A 15,078-nucleotide genomic window follows, 5' to 3' on the forward strand; every position below is an offset into this window, starting at 1 on the left:
AAATGTGACCAAAGAGATGGTGTCACAACAAAAACGAAAGGTGCAGTGCATTTTGGCAGGAAGAAGGAATGTCTTTATGTCCACTGCTTGAAAGAAGGTAGATAGGTAACTGGAGCAGCCAGAGTTTGGGCTAAAAGGAGCTCGAGAAAGAAATGCTGAGAAAGAAACGAGCGCATTAGGTAGGTGCCTCTCCTCGAAGAAGACGACAAGCTGGGGCGAGGAAGGGGGCGCTGCGTTTAGGAAGGAAGCCCCCTTTTCACCTGCAGCAGCCTGTGCGAAAGAGAGCTTCACAAATGGGACGCTGGCAGAGAGCGGCGGCTTGCTGGGGCGCTCGCTGGCTGTCCCCTTCTTTTTCCCTCATAACCTCTCCTCCTGGGAAGAACCCTGCTCTCTCCGCGCCAAAGGGCAATTCACAGGCTCATGTGGTGGCACCGTTTCAGGGCTGCGACCGAGACCATTTCTCTCCCCCCCCCCATCGCCCCCTCAGGCGCCGCACTCTCTTCTCCCCCCCCCCCAGTCCCTCGCCACCACCACCACCACCCCCTCCTACCTGCCGTCGCTTACTGGCCTCCGCCGCCACCGCCACCGCCGGCGAAAAAGAAAGGGAAAGAGGAGGCACGGCCTCCCTTTCACTCCGTGCCCGCGCCGCGTCCCTCCTTCCCTTCCCTTCCCCCGCCTCTCGGCTCCGTCGGAAGCTACTCGGACGGGACGGCCCCAAACCGAGTGTTCTTGCCTACCAACCTTGGCGGGCCGGTTTGTAGTTTCAGCCCTTTCAGCCCGCGCTCCCTCGAGCTAAGCCTCTCTCTCTCTCTCTCTCTCTCTCTCTCTCTCTGTGTGTGTGTGTGTGTGTGTGTGTGTGTGTGAGAGAGAGAGAGAGAGAGAGCGAGAGAGAGAGCACGTGTAGGGAGTTCTGTGCCTTCTGCCCCGATAAGGCAAAATCCACCCGTCCTGTGGACGGCAGATGGTCCATGAACGCCCGTGGCTGAGGAGCCCAAAGGCATTATTGGTGAGGCGCCTGGGTTATGAACCAGAGTGCGCATAGTCTACTGTCTGTGACAGAAAGTTTGGTTATTGATCTCTAGCCTTCATCTGATGGGTGAAGAGGAGGGATGGGTTTCTAGGTCAGGGGAAATCCAAAGAAACAAAACAAAAAGAAAAATATGTCGCACTTTAAAGACTAGCCATTATATTTTAATGTGAGCTTTCCTGGACCAGTCCACTTCATCAGACTTATGGAAAAAATGAAATGCTAGGTGAAACATTATGATGAAGTGGACCAGTCCATGAAAGCTCACATTAAAATATAATAGTCTTTAAGGTGCCACATGTTTTTGTCTTGTTTTGTTTTGTTTTGTTTCTTTGGATTTTGCCTGATACACTTGCACAGACTAACAAGGCTACCTCTTCTAAAACTATAATTAAGTCAGGAGAGACTCCAGAAAAGGGTTTCCAGCAGTCCTGAAGCCTGGCATTTCTCATTCTGTTCCCCACTCGTTTTTTTTTTTAAAATGAGACCCTGGTCTTATAGTTCTCAATCACATTGCAAAAGGATTCACTGATTTCTATCTGCTTCTATAAGTGAGGTCTGTTGCTGATTTTTAAACTGAACTCCAACTGACTCCAACTCTTCCTATCAGCAAGTAAAGCCCTATTGCCCAAGTCATGTGAGAGGAGATGGTGCTGTTCAGGATGGGCTGCAGATAATTGACAATACATTCAGGTATCAAGTCCAGGTGCCATATCTATTTTATCAATCAGTATCAACTGTGGCAGGTGAGCATCACTCTTATGTTTTCTAATAATTGTCATCTGCAACATTCAGATTTCATAAACATTTTTTGTCCTTCCTTGTGACAATACTGTCCCCCATGCTGTTCAACATCTACATGAAACCGCTGGGAGAGGTCATCAGGAGGTTTGGGCTGAGGAGTCAGCAATATGCTGACGATACTCAGCTCTACCTCTCGTTTTCCACCAATCCAGGTGAGGCGGTTTCTGTGCTGAACTCGTGTCTGGACCTGATAATGGACTGGATGAGGGTTAATAAATTGAAACTCAATCCAGACAAGACGGAAGTGCTGTTAGTGGGTGCTTCGCCGGACAGGTTGGAGGGCCATTTCCCTGCCCTGAATGGGGTTACACTCCCCCTAAGGGACAGGGTCCGCAGCCTGGGGGTGCTCCTGGACCCCAGTCTAACTTTGGAAGCCCAGGTGGACTCGGTGGCCAGAGGCGCCTTCCTTCAGCTGCGGAAATTATACCAGCTACGGCCCTACCTGGACGAGCGGAGTCTCATGACAGTTACACACGCACCGGTAACATCTCGTATAGATTATTGCAATGCGCTCTACGTGGGGCTGCCTTTGAAAATGGTCCGGCGACTGCAACTGGTCCAGAATCGAGCTGCGCGGCTGGTGAGTGGTGGAGCCGCTAGAGATCACATCAAGCCGATTCTGTTCAATTTACATTGTATTTATTTATTTATTTATTTATTTATTGGACTTATATACCGCCCCATAGTGCTACAAGCACTCTCCGGGCGGTTTACAATTTTTAATTATACAGGCTACACATTGCCCCCCCCAGCAAGCTGGGTACTCATTTTACCAACCTCGGAAGGATGGAAGGCTGAGTCAACCTTGAGCCGGCTACCTGGGATTTGAACCCCAGGTCGTGAGCACAGTTTTAGCTGCAGTACAGCGTTTTAACCACTGCGCCACGAGTTACCAGTTGCTGCCCGGGCCCAATTCAAAGTGTTTGTTTTGACATATAAAGCCCTAAACGGCTTGGGCCCTGGATACTTGAAGGACCGCCTCCTTCCATATGAGCCTACCTGGCAGTTAAGATCTAGCCAGGGGGCCCTTCTGAAAGAGCCATCCCTCAAAGAGGTAAGAGGGATGGCTTGTAGACAAAGGGCCTTCTCGGCAGCTGCCCCCAGACTATGGAACGCCCTCCCAACTGAAATTCGTCTGGCACCAACGTTGATGACATTTCGGCGCCAGGTCAAAACCTTCCTGTTCCAGAAGGCTTTTAATTGAAATAACAACTGTGGGTCCTGATGATGGAAATTTTAATTGTATTTTAGTCATTTTATTGTATTGAATTTTAATTATTGTAAGCCGCCCAGAGACTTCTGGGTAGAGTGGGCGGCATATAAATTAAATAAATAAAATAAATAAATAAATAAATATGCCATTATTGGTCAGGAATGCCTCACAGCATTTTGCATTTGAAAGAAGGAGCAAGGTATACACAAATGAATTAACACAACTCTAACCCCAGAAATAACTATAGTCAAAACAGTGGAGAAACATTTAAGTTTATTTTATTTGTTTATTTTATATATAGGCCACCTTTCTCCCAACAAAGGGACCCAGGGAAGTTTGCCAGGGAATTCTTGTCTTTGATCCTACTATGGACATCCTTCTACAGAAGAACTTCAAGGTTCATCTCTACTTCCTGTGGCTTGAATACAGGTAAAGGGTTTTCTGTCACACTCCATTTGTTAATTAGCTCATCAATACAAGAATGTGCATTGTCACTCAACTAGTATTTTTAATGGCAATCCATTGTTAAGGTAGTGATCATTGCAGTCAATTCCTTCACCCTCTCACCTACCCAAGCATGTCTATAATGTTTTTAACAGCTAGGACAACACTCTATGTATCTCATGAAAGTTACTTGCAAATAAGATAAGTTAGTGTTTAAGGTGCCACAGGTTTTTTGGCAATAAATTAGGGTGGCCATCCATCTTCTCTCCAAACTTTTACACTGATAGTGTCTGAGTACATTTCTATACCAAACCATTACTACTTCTAACCTTTTAAATTTTGAACTTGGAGTTATTCTGAACTAGCAGGTTTTACAAGCAAGGAACAATTTGAGGGTCCCTGTATATTTGCATTTAATGACAATATTAAAAGAACCACAATTTGAATTCCTTAATTCAAGTCTTTTCTTAGCAATTCAGGTACATTTTAAATAGCTATACGTATTGCTGAGCTGGTATAGCTCGGTGGGTAAGACTGTCAGTGACTGGGAGTTTGAATCTCCTGAGAGAGGACAACTGAGATTACCAGAAGCACATGTGGCTAATGGGATTATGTGACCTGACACCTGTGGCAATTTGGGCATTGTGACAACCCCAGACCTACTGGAGTATACCACCCTTTAACTAAGCTGCCACCAACCATTCCCTATAAGGAGTCACACAGACCAGGAATGGATTTTAACAAACAAAAGAACAAGGTTTATTTAAATAACAAACAGGGTAAATAAAAAGATCAAGTAAATAAGATACTGTAACGTGGCAAAGTCCCAAACATATACATATAACAGTTTGGTTCCCACAGAACCCTTTAAAGTAAAGCACAGACCCTGAACCTATCAGTTCTGGCTACCTATAAAGAAACCTGAACCTATCAGGTATGTACTAACTGACACACAGTTGTACTCAGTCTGACACACAGACTCCCACTCCAGCTTCTTCACATCAGCTCCCAAATATATATTCAGTACAGCTCCTCCCCCTGATGTCCCGCCTTCCACTCCCCATAGGATGGAACTTTCCCTCCAAACCCATGACAGACAGGTACCATCAGTGCTGTATGTAACACCTCCCCTCTTTATAAGTTGTTTTGCAGGGGGAAAGCTAAAGTGCTTTTCTCCAAAAAACAACCAGGATCAAAACACACAAAAACAGTTATACAATAACATACAATCCCATACTTACACTCTAGGTTAAACATATCAATTAGGCATTTAAACATTAACATTTACAATACATTAAGTCACCTTTATTAATACAAACCAAGCATGTTTAATAAACAAGTACATTTAACTTTTGGTCACCAAAATATACATAGTCCATGGTTTCTTCGCCGTCTTCATTCTTCGGTTCTTCTTGACAAGGCGTCAGCAACACAGTTCATTGACCCTCTGACCACCTTCACTTCAAAGTCAAAATCTTGCAGGTTTAAAGCCCACCTCATAAGTTTACTATTGTGGGTTTTCATTGTCTTTAACCACTGCAGTGGTGAGTGGTCAGTGCACAGAATAAAATGTCTTCCCCAGATGTAAGGTTTGGCCTTCTGGATCGCGTATACTATGGCCAGGCACTCCTTTTCCACGGTTGCCAAATGTCTCTCACCTTTCTGGAGTTTCCTACTCAGGTAGGACACTGGATGCTGGTCACCATTTTCATCCTCCTGGCAAAGAACTGCTCCTACCCCGCTGTTAGACGCATCGGTGTAGATGATGAACTCCCGGTCGAAGTCTGGAGCACGCAGCACTGGATAATTGATGAGCGCCTCCTTCAACCTCCGGAACGCCTCCTCACAGTTGCTGGTCCATGGGATGCGGTCATCAGTCTTCTTCCGCGTCAGATCGGTCAGCGGAGTCGCCATCTCGCTAAACCTCGGGATGAACTTTCTGTAGTAGCCCACCAACCCAAGAAATGATTTGACTTTTTTCTTGGTGTTGGGTCTGGGCCAATCACGAACAGCTTCTATCTTGGCCTCTAGGGGTTTTATCACTCCTCCCCCTACCATGTGACCCAAGTATTTTATTTCTGGGCTACCCAGCTTCAGTTTGTTCTCTTTGCAGGGCCTAGGCCAAAGCACTTCCTCCCCTGGGTTAAAGTGCCTCTCCCTGGCTTTCTGGACATACCAGGTTTTCTGTCTGACCTTCTGAGCTTGCAGGTTCTCTGCTGCTAGCTCTAGGTTTCTCTTTAGGTCATTCATTAAAGTGTCTATGTACGTCACAACATCTTGTGGGTCATCCTGGGTGATCTGCTCCCAATTTTGTTTGATTAAATCAAGTGGACCTTTCACCCTTCTCCCAAACAAAAGTTCAAACGGACTGAACCCGGTACTGGCTTGTGGCACTGATCGATAAGCAAACAAAAGGGATTGCAGCTTCTGGTCCCAATTGTTTGGATTCTCTGCCAAGTAAGCCCTAATCATGCGCATCAGAGTCCCATTGAACTTCTCCGTTAACCCATTACTTTCGGGGTGATAGGCAGTGGTTTCCTTGTGTTTAATTCCACAGATTTGCCATAACCGTTTCATGAGCTTCGATGTAAACGATGTGCCCAAATCTGTGATTATTTCTGAGGCAAATCCCATCCTGGACATATACCCCACCAAGGCATCTGCCACTGTGTTAGTTTCAATGTTAGTCAAGGGAATGGCTTCGGGGTACCTCGTGGCATGGTCCACAATGGTGAGAATGAACCTGTTCCCCCTCTTTGTGGCCTTGGGCAAAGGTCCCACAATATCCACTCCTATACATTTGAACGGGGTGTCAATCACAGGCAAAGGGCACAACTTCGCTTTGGTCCTGTCACGGTTATTCCCCTGCCTCTGACACACATCACATTGTTTACAGAACTCCTTGATCTGCTTCCCTATTTCAGGCCAGTAAAAATTTTGTGTGATTCTCTGCTGTGTTTTGTTCACCCCTAAGTGCACAGCAAACATGTCAGAGTGCCCCCTTTGTAAGATCATAGGGCGATACTTTTCAGGTACCACTAGCTGACTTCTGATCCCATCTCCCCCTTTTGAGATATTCATCAGAGTCTCTATATATAAAATTCCCTTTTTCTCACGAAATCTCGCTATGGTTTCAGGTGTTAGCTGGGTGTCTGTCACCTGTTCAAAACACTTTTGGAGAGTGGCGTCTGCCTTTTGCTCTTGGCCAAATTTGCTGTCTGTGGTTAAGGTTTCCACCACAGCTTCGGAACTTTCCCCACCTGCTTCCGTCTCGGGCTCTTCAGTACCCCCCTGAACTGTCCCCGTGGTAGCTTGTGAGCGTGTAATCACTAGCACCCGTTTCACATGTTCAGCCAGGTCATTTCCCACGAGCACGGCTGCTGGCAGAGTCGATGAAATCGCTAGCCGCCAAACTCCCCTCCAGCCTTGAAAGCTCACAGGTACCTCAGCTACTGGCAGTGAGATCACCTGTCCCTCAATCCCTGCCACCTTCATGCTCTCATTTGGGATTATATACTCCCTAGGAATAATGTCTGGATGGCACAGGGTCACCTGGGAACAAGTATCCCTTAGTCCCCTATACTGATGGTCAAGTATTCCTACGTCCACCCCTGCGGTCTCAAACAATTGTGAATCTGTCCTCACTAGTAAGCAGCGCTTGACCTCTACAAGAGGACCATTTTCCCCAGCCTGATCAGCAGATGTAACTGTTCCAGATTGAGTAGCCATGGTAACAGGCTCCCTCAATGGCAAGGAGCTTTGCTCTGTCTGGACACAGAACACAGCTTTTGGCTTGGTTCCACTCAAATCATGAGGCAAATTTCCCTTTAGCTGCTTTAATTTCTCACACTCTGAGATTAGATGGCCCTTTCCTTGACAGAAATAACATTTTCTGCTGTACTTGGAGTCTTTCTCATCTGGTTTTGGTTTTCCCTCCAAAATCTGAGGTCTTGGTGGTTTCATGTCTGAGGGCTTCCCTTCAACATGGGCCCCTCCCCCTTGCTGGTTTTTCCCTGGTCCCTGAGAGTACTTGCTGTAGGTTTCTTTGGGTTTACCTACAGATTTCCCCTCAGCACCTAAGGGCTTTCTTATTTGGTAAATAAAATCTGCGATCTCTGCCGCCTCTGTCACAGATTTCGGTTTCCTCTCCCTCACCTGGAACTTCAGTTCCCCATGCAGGATTGAATAAAACTCTTCCAGCGCTATCAGGTCTTTGAGCTGCTGGTAGGTCTCTGTCCCCTCCTGAGACAGCCATTTCTCTAGCAGCCTCACCAGTTGGGCCCCCACTTGGGTAAAAGTCTGCTCTGGTTTCTTTGTGAGTGACCTGAATCTTTGCCTCAGCTGTTCCTCATTTATCCCATGTCTGGCAAACACCAGTTTTTTAAACTCCGCGAAGTCTTTCAACAGTTCCACTGGCATCTCTGCATAGACTTCTGCCAGGCTGCCACTGATTAAAGATCGCATAATGGTCATCTTCTCAGTTTCCCTTACTGAGAAGTCCACAAACGCTCTTTCCACGAGGGAAAAGAACACCTCAGGGCAATCTCCCTTGTGGTACACAGGGAATTTCTTCAAGTCAGTTTTGGACAATTGGCCCACCTCAGAATCTCTATTGTTATTATTGTTCTGATTCATCATTTCCAATTTTCTTAACTCAAATGCCATCCTTTCTTTTTCCAGAGCAATTTTCTCTCTCTCCCTCTCCCTTTCCTGCATTCTTTCTCTCTCTAATCTTTCCTCCATTTCCCTCACCCTCAGTTCATGCTGTTGGGCTAGGAGCATTTTTCTGAGTTCTGGGTTCTGTTCTCCCGTGCTCTCATCCTGCACTGAGCCAAATTCCTCCTCAGAACCTTGGTCTACCTGTGGTTCCCTCACTTCACCCATTTCTGCCATTTGGCTTCGAGTCAAGGGCATAATCCCCCCCCCCAGAACAGGCTGCCTTCAAAAGTCAAGCCTCAAAATAAAGCGACGACTTTTTTCCTTTTTGCCTCAGAAACAGCCTTCTATAGATTGCTGCTGTTCCTTCAGCACTACCTTGCAACTGTTGCCAGGCAGAATCCACCCCCTCTGCTAGGCCTCTCAGCAGACCGGCTAGATCACTGTTACTTCACACAGCTTTGCCTCAGCCCTTTCCCGCCAAAACGGGTTGCCTCAGAGCTCCCTAATCTAGTCCCCAATCTGAGTGTGCACGTTCTTCCACTAGCGCACCTCCCCGTGAGGTAAGCCTAGAAGATTACCTACGCGCCCTCAGATTGTCCCTGACTAGACCCCCCTTGCTCTGGGCACACTTGCCAAGGCTTTGCTGGACCACTGGACAACTGGACCAGTCGTATCCCACACGCTGGACACCAATCAATGTGACAACCCCAGACCTACTGGAGTATACCACCCTTTAACTAAGCTGCCACCAACCATTCCCTATAAGGAGTCACACAGACCAGGAATGGATTTTAACAAACAAAAGAACAAGGTTTATTTAAATAACAAACAGGGTAAATAAAAAGATCACGTAAATAAGATACTGTAACGTGGCAAAGTCCCAAACATATACATATAACAGTTTGGTTCCCACAGAACCCTTTAAAGTAAAGCACAGACCCTGAACCTATCAGTTCTGGCTACCTATAAAGAAACCTGAACCTATCAGGTATGTACTAACTGACACACAGTTGTACTCAGTCTGACACACAGACTCCCACTCCAGCTTCTTCACATCAGCTCCCAAATATTTATACAGTACAGCTCCTCCCCCTGATGTCCCGCCTTCCACTCCCCATAGGATGGAACTTTCCCTCCAAACCCATGACAGACAGGTACCATCAGTGCTGTATGTAACAGGCATGATGCATGGTCCCAGAGCACCAAATGAAGCAGGAACTGGTAAACTATTTCTGTGTACTTTATTCCCAGAAAACCCTAAGAGGATTGCCACAAGGTGGAATTGTCTGGTTGGCATATAATTATTATTAAATGATTGATATTTGTAATACTAGAGCTATATGACACTGAAATGTTTCATTAAAATACCAAGAAATAAAAAAATTAAAAAATCATGCAACATACTAAGAACCTAGCCTTCATATTTCAATGTATTTAAGCCTTAATATCTATTTATGTCAAAAATAATTTCTCATGAATTAATTGTTCCACAGACCACTAAGTGGTTCCTGTTATGCTTACTATAAAATGGAAAAATAAAGGAGTCTTGCTATTATATACTCTCTCTCTCTCTTTATATAATGTGCATATAGATATGATAGTTTGTCCTTCATTTTGAAGATGACCATCTCCATCAGATTCACCACTTGGTGGGAAAAAGAAAAGTGGTAAGACTGTGCAATAGCATGTTAATGAAGATGTAGTTCAGTATGAGCCTATAAGATATGGAAACAGTAGGGGCAGGTTCATCTATCCAGGGCCTGTTGGGCTGTCAAGAAGTTGCATCCTTGCTTTCTGGCTTCTCTCTTCCTTTTTGCATCCTTAAATTTGTTTTGTTTTGAATAAGTACATATATGTATTCATATACATATAAATAGAGATGTTGATTAGGGATGTACTTTGGGCTCAGATATTATTTGGACTCCAAAACAAACTGGGAATATTTGTCAGTTTCCAAACTGACGCCAAGTGAAGTAAGGAAGTGGGGTATGAATTAAATCAGGGCTCTCTCTAAGGCATCAAATATTGATTATACAGTATGCTTCAATTTAAAAAGCTGGTTTAAAAAAATCTCTTGGTAGAGCAAGAAATGCTTTAACAGAGCTGTGTAGCTTAAAGCAAAAGGAGATTGACATCTCAAGCACCAATGAAAAACCCATTCTCTCCTGGAAATCTCAATCATGAAATGCTAGGGAGGGCTTAGATCAACCAGCCAAATTCCCTTGTTATCAGCCATTTTGCATCTTGGTAGGATGAGAAAGAGTTGTTAAGGTGCTACAGATTTCTATTTGCATTGCTCTACTTTTTCAGTAGGATATGTTTGTGCATTGGATAATTTCTTTTCTTTTAGGCAGCTGTAGATCTCATTTTGCATTACTGTGCACTTTGGAATCCAATAAATTGAGTGCCTGTGTGTGTAAATGAGGCATCAATGTCTTGAGTCTCTCATGCTGGATTTGAGTGGAGTAGATGTCATTAGCATTAATAACAGGACCTAAACAACACCCTCATAATTTGCTGCTGATGTATTTTATTTTTGTAGCACTTATACTTTTTCTTTTTTCGCTGTGCTATCCTGCATTCCAGATAGGATGGGTGGCAAATGTGATTGACACAGCAGCAATCAGATACTCTTCCCACTGGGGTGGTAAAGCTACTACAGAGGAATTTCCTTCTGCCTTCAACAGACATTTTCACTGAATAAATTAGAGTAAATTGCAACAGTTCTGCATGAGGAAGGAAGGAAGGAAGGAAGGAAGGAAGGAAGGAAGGAAGGAAGGAAGGAAGGAAGGAAGGAAGGAAGGAAGGAGGTCAGAGCTCTATATTTTTTCCATCTTCATGTTTTGTTTTTTTTTTACTGTTTGTACTCATAAAATACATACAATACATCTTTTGAATATTTAGAAACAAATCATAGTGATTGGGCTACAAGTGTAGGAAAGCGATGGGAGGAAAGCGATGACAAACCTCAACAGCATCTTAAAAAGCAGAGACATCACCTTGCCAACAAAAGTCCGAATAGTCAAAGCTATGGTTTTTCCTGTCGTGATGTATGGAAGTGAGAGCTGGACCATAAAGAAAGCAGACCGCCGAAGAACTGATGCCTTTGAATTGTGGTGCTGGAGGAGGCTCTTGAGAGTCCCCATGGACTGCAAGGAGAACAAACCTATCAATTCTAAAGGAAATCAACCCTGAGTGCTCACTGGAAGGACAGATCCTGAAGCTGAGGCTCCAGTACTTTGGCCATCTCATGAGAAGAGAAGACTCCTTGGAAAAGACCTTGATGTTAGGAAAGTGTGACGGCAAGAGGAGAAGGGGACGAGAGAGGATGAGATGGCTGGACAGTGTCTGCGAAGTAACCAACATGAAATTGACACAACTACAGGAAGCAGTGGAAGATAGGAGGGCCTGGAGTGCTCTGGTCCATGGGGTCACGAAGAGTCGGACACAACTAAACGACTAAACGAACGAACGAACGGGCTACAAGTAAGACAAATAATGCAAACCAAATCAAAGTAGATTTGCCCAGAATCCTGTTGCATAGCTACCTGGGCATAACTTGATGTTATACCTGCAGTGGCAGAAATGCTATCCATGAAGCACTTCCTCTGTCTCATTATGCAATTGATCATTACAGGAATCACACAGCTCATTTAGCAATCAAATTTCAGTCTCCTTTGCCTCACAAAGTTATACTACGAAGAACTGGATTTTGGCTATAGATAGTCATACCTAATTAGACAACTTTAGCATCTTACCCATGTCAATATATAAGGAGTAATTTTATGCATTTCTGATTGTAGAGACAATTAGTCCTGGTTGGCATTCTGGCTTCAAAGGGTTCCTAGCAGCAGAGCCCCATGGATGTTTACTGAGAAAAGACTAACTTCAATGTTGTCTGTCTAATGTCAAGTTATGTGGTGTGAAGTTGGAACCGATATATAAGGACCCTAATAAGGCTTTCAAGGTAAGTGAGATATTTAAGGATTGTAGGATGTTTATTATATATGAATTTAAGATGTCTAGCTTGGAATATAAGGAAGAAATCTGCATTCATTTGCAGCAAAAATGGAAATATAAGTTAAGGTCTGTTCTATCCAGCAGTTCTTCTGGATGAAAAGGCAGGTAAGATACTAAAGAGTTTTCTACAGATTTTAGGAATTACAGTACACACCACAGAGAATATTTTTTAGAAATTACTAGGTTCAAGCTTTATATCTTTAGACACCTAAGTGGGTTAATGTATGCGATTTTCAAGACATGATACAAGTTTCAAGGTAAAGCTTTAAAGAAATAAATTGACTCTCTGATCCTCCTTTTGAAACATTTATAATTTTTCAGTATCAAACTCAATTTATTTTGAAGTTAAGTTACTGTTATTGCCTTGTTTGCTGAGTTTTGATAAACTATTATAACGAAAGAGAATTTTTCTTTTTCATACACAAGAATGAATTTGGACTGATTCTACTTAAATAGGTGAAAAACAAAGCATCTATCAAAACAGCTACTGTATATGCATTGACAATACTGTATACTATTTATTTATTTATTTGATTTATATACCACCCATCTAACCGAGGATTACTCTGGGCAGTTCTCAACAATTGCAGACATAAAACAATATAATAAAAACAAATAAACACATTTTAGAAAAATTAAAAAATGGTGGTAATTAAATAATACTATGTAATATTTATCAATTTTCACTATAACTTCTCATTTTGCAGAGAAACGAACCAACCACTATCACCATTACTACCAAATTAAGAACAAATAAGAAGGCTCTGCCCTGCAGTTAAGATTTATTGGAGTGCCATTTGGAGGAAGGAGTCACAGATGAGAAATCAAGGACCTGTCTTCCTGCCCCAAATCAAGAGTGGCTCTTTTGACATCAACACAATGACGCAAGCATATTTTTTTCCTGTAGATGTTGATGTTATTTTAAAGATGTTACTAATTTTTCTATTGTATATTGTTATATGTATTTTAATGACTGGCTTTACCTAATAAACATCATTCCTTCCATGTTTTCATCAGTTGATAATGTTCTGTGCAATTGTGCACGGAGTTGGGTCTGTTGAACACTGAACATTCAACAGACCTAAACTGTGAAGTCAGCTGCTTACAAGTGAATATACTGAATTTCTCTAATGTTAATTCTCATTCACAATGAAACCCTCACTGGTGGCTAACAAAAAGCACATGTCATGTGAAGCCATGCTTTTAAAATATAAATTTAAGCCAGATTTTTAAAAATTAAAATCTATTGGTTGTCCTTTTTTTTAGGACAACTCAAATGTCACAAAATAGAAAGCAAGGATTTTTGTGTGCATGTGGTTTTTTTTTTTTTGTCCTTTTAGGATCAAATGAGGGGTTAAACAAAAAACAGAGATAAGGAAGCAAAAAGCTTGCATGACATTGGGTGCTTTCGGATAAGCCCTTCAAAAGGCAATCATCATGCTTCAAACATGGAATTTTACAGGGGATCCAAACCTTTCTTTCTCTTTGTAATTATCCTGCATTTCCCTACAAATCTTCCACCCATTTTCCATACCAGACACAGATCCATAAAAGATAAAAAGGTAGAATAGGTAGTGGGATTATTTATTTATTTAATGGCTTTGAACATACCGGTAGGTGCTGACTTGTTTTAAGTTCCTCAAAGTTTAATGAGATAAAGAAATAAAAAACAGAGCACAATTGTTGCTGTTGTTCTTTTTATATGAAGTCTAGCTATTACCTGGGTCCATCCACAGCTTTCTGTGCCCTACATGGCCAGAGCTCCAGCAAGTCTTTGGTTTGCTGAATGTTTTTGCTACATCAATTATCTTGACTGCTTTTTTGTAAACTTTTTAGTTTGCTACTCCTCCTCTAGATCTGGAGCAAGAAGGTTTACATCAGAACAGTTCAATTCACTCTTCTTTTTACATACCTATATTTCCCCCTTTATAATTTCCATAGAAAGGGCCAGGTCTTTTGAAATGACTTTAATTATGCTTGATTTTTTTATTGGATGGTTGTCTTTGTGTGTTCTCATATCCTTCCTAGTGTGTAAGGCCTAGGTTATGAACAGATTTCTTTAGGAAGGAAACTCTAGAAGTATGTGTCTTCTGCTATCAGCTCAGAACTTAAAGCAACCCTGACGGGGCTTTCAGAGTAAGGGTGCGACTGCTGTGCAAGGAAGCCAGAAAGGTGGTGGTGAGAGACAGCCTGCGAGTGAGGGAGCCCCCTCAGTCCTCCTGCATAGGGAAAGGAAGAAGGGAGCAGAAAAAGGAAGGGAGGGAGGACAAGCAGCAGAGAGAAAAACGAAGAAAAACCATGCAGGTAAAAAGAGTCAGGAGGATTCCCTCCTTCTCCTGGCTGTTTCTCTGTGTGTCTGTGTATGTCCACACTGACTGAGGTGATGCACAAAGTGGAAGAGAATGAATGGCCAACAGCCATCAGAGGAAGGCACTGATTAGAAGCATTGCACTGTTTGAGACCTCACTAAACCATCCAATCAAAAATGAAATTATTATTTTTGCCTCTGCTAGACCATCAATGATACACTGAATCACTTAGATTAATTTTTTTTACAAAAAAAATCTTTGCCTTATGTGTAGTGCCAATTGAGAAACTGCAGTGGAACTAGCAGAGTCAAATAATAATAATTTCACTTCCCCTGCCCTTACACAGAGGAGCAGTGAAGTGTTCAATTTGCTGATATCCTGAAGTGGCTTTCTTACTAAGCCACTTCATGATATAGGAAAATGTCACCTGCAAAGCTCAATTTTAGTCAATTCCCAGCAATTGCGCATGCTGGGAAGAGGCAAAACTAGAGTACACCAACCCGCATCAAAAAGTAGAAGCCCCTGATTAGGACTTTAAAAGGTGTGGAGTGAGTACCCTGAGGTAAGTTGGCTTGCTCTAGTGATTGTGTCAAGTGATCACT

The 15,078-nt window shown here is 43.1% G+C and overlaps 1 protein-coding gene and 2 long non-coding RNA genes across 20 annotated transcripts in view; 2 read left to right on the forward strand and 1 right to left on the reverse strand.

Annotated features, from left to right (window-relative positions):
• Nucleotides 1–15,078, reverse strand: part of PCGF5 (polycomb group ring finger 5) — a 65,090-nt gene that overhangs the window by 21,760 nt on the left and 28,252 nt on the right. For 12 of the 18 annotated variants that reach the window (XR_013543974.1, XR_012085528.2, XR_012085527.2 and 9 more), the window contains exon 1: nt 551–687. The exons of 3 other annotated variants lie outside the window; for them this stretch is intronic. The gene's annotated coding sequence lies outside the window, so the exon portion shown is untranslated. Of the gene's footprint in view, nt 1–550; nt 688–741; nt 852–15,078 lie in introns of those variants that run through there. 3 more of the 18 variants (XM_020803195.3, XM_078391334.1, XM_078391336.1) reach the window with 3 other exon arrangements.
• On the forward strand, nt 3,345–10,837 carry LOC140705918 (uncharacterized). The gene is made up of 3 exons (XR_013543979.1): nt 3,345–3,473; nt 9,740–9,814; nt 10,734–10,837. It is a non-coding gene; the product is annotated as an uncharacterized LOC140705918 (long non-coding RNA).
• LOC144588417 (uncharacterized) lies at nt 11,951–13,175 on the forward strand. The gene is made up of 2 exons (XR_013543978.1): nt 11,951–12,114; nt 12,875–13,175. It is a non-coding gene; the product is annotated as an uncharacterized LOC144588417 (long non-coding RNA).

This window comes from Pogona vitticeps, chromosome 3, assembly GCF_051106095.1.
Source record: "Pogona vitticeps strain Pit_001003342236 chromosome 3, PviZW2.1, whole genome shotgun sequence".
Lineage (NCBI taxonomy): Eukaryota > Metazoa > Chordata > Lepidosauria > Squamata > Agamidae > Pogona > Pogona vitticeps.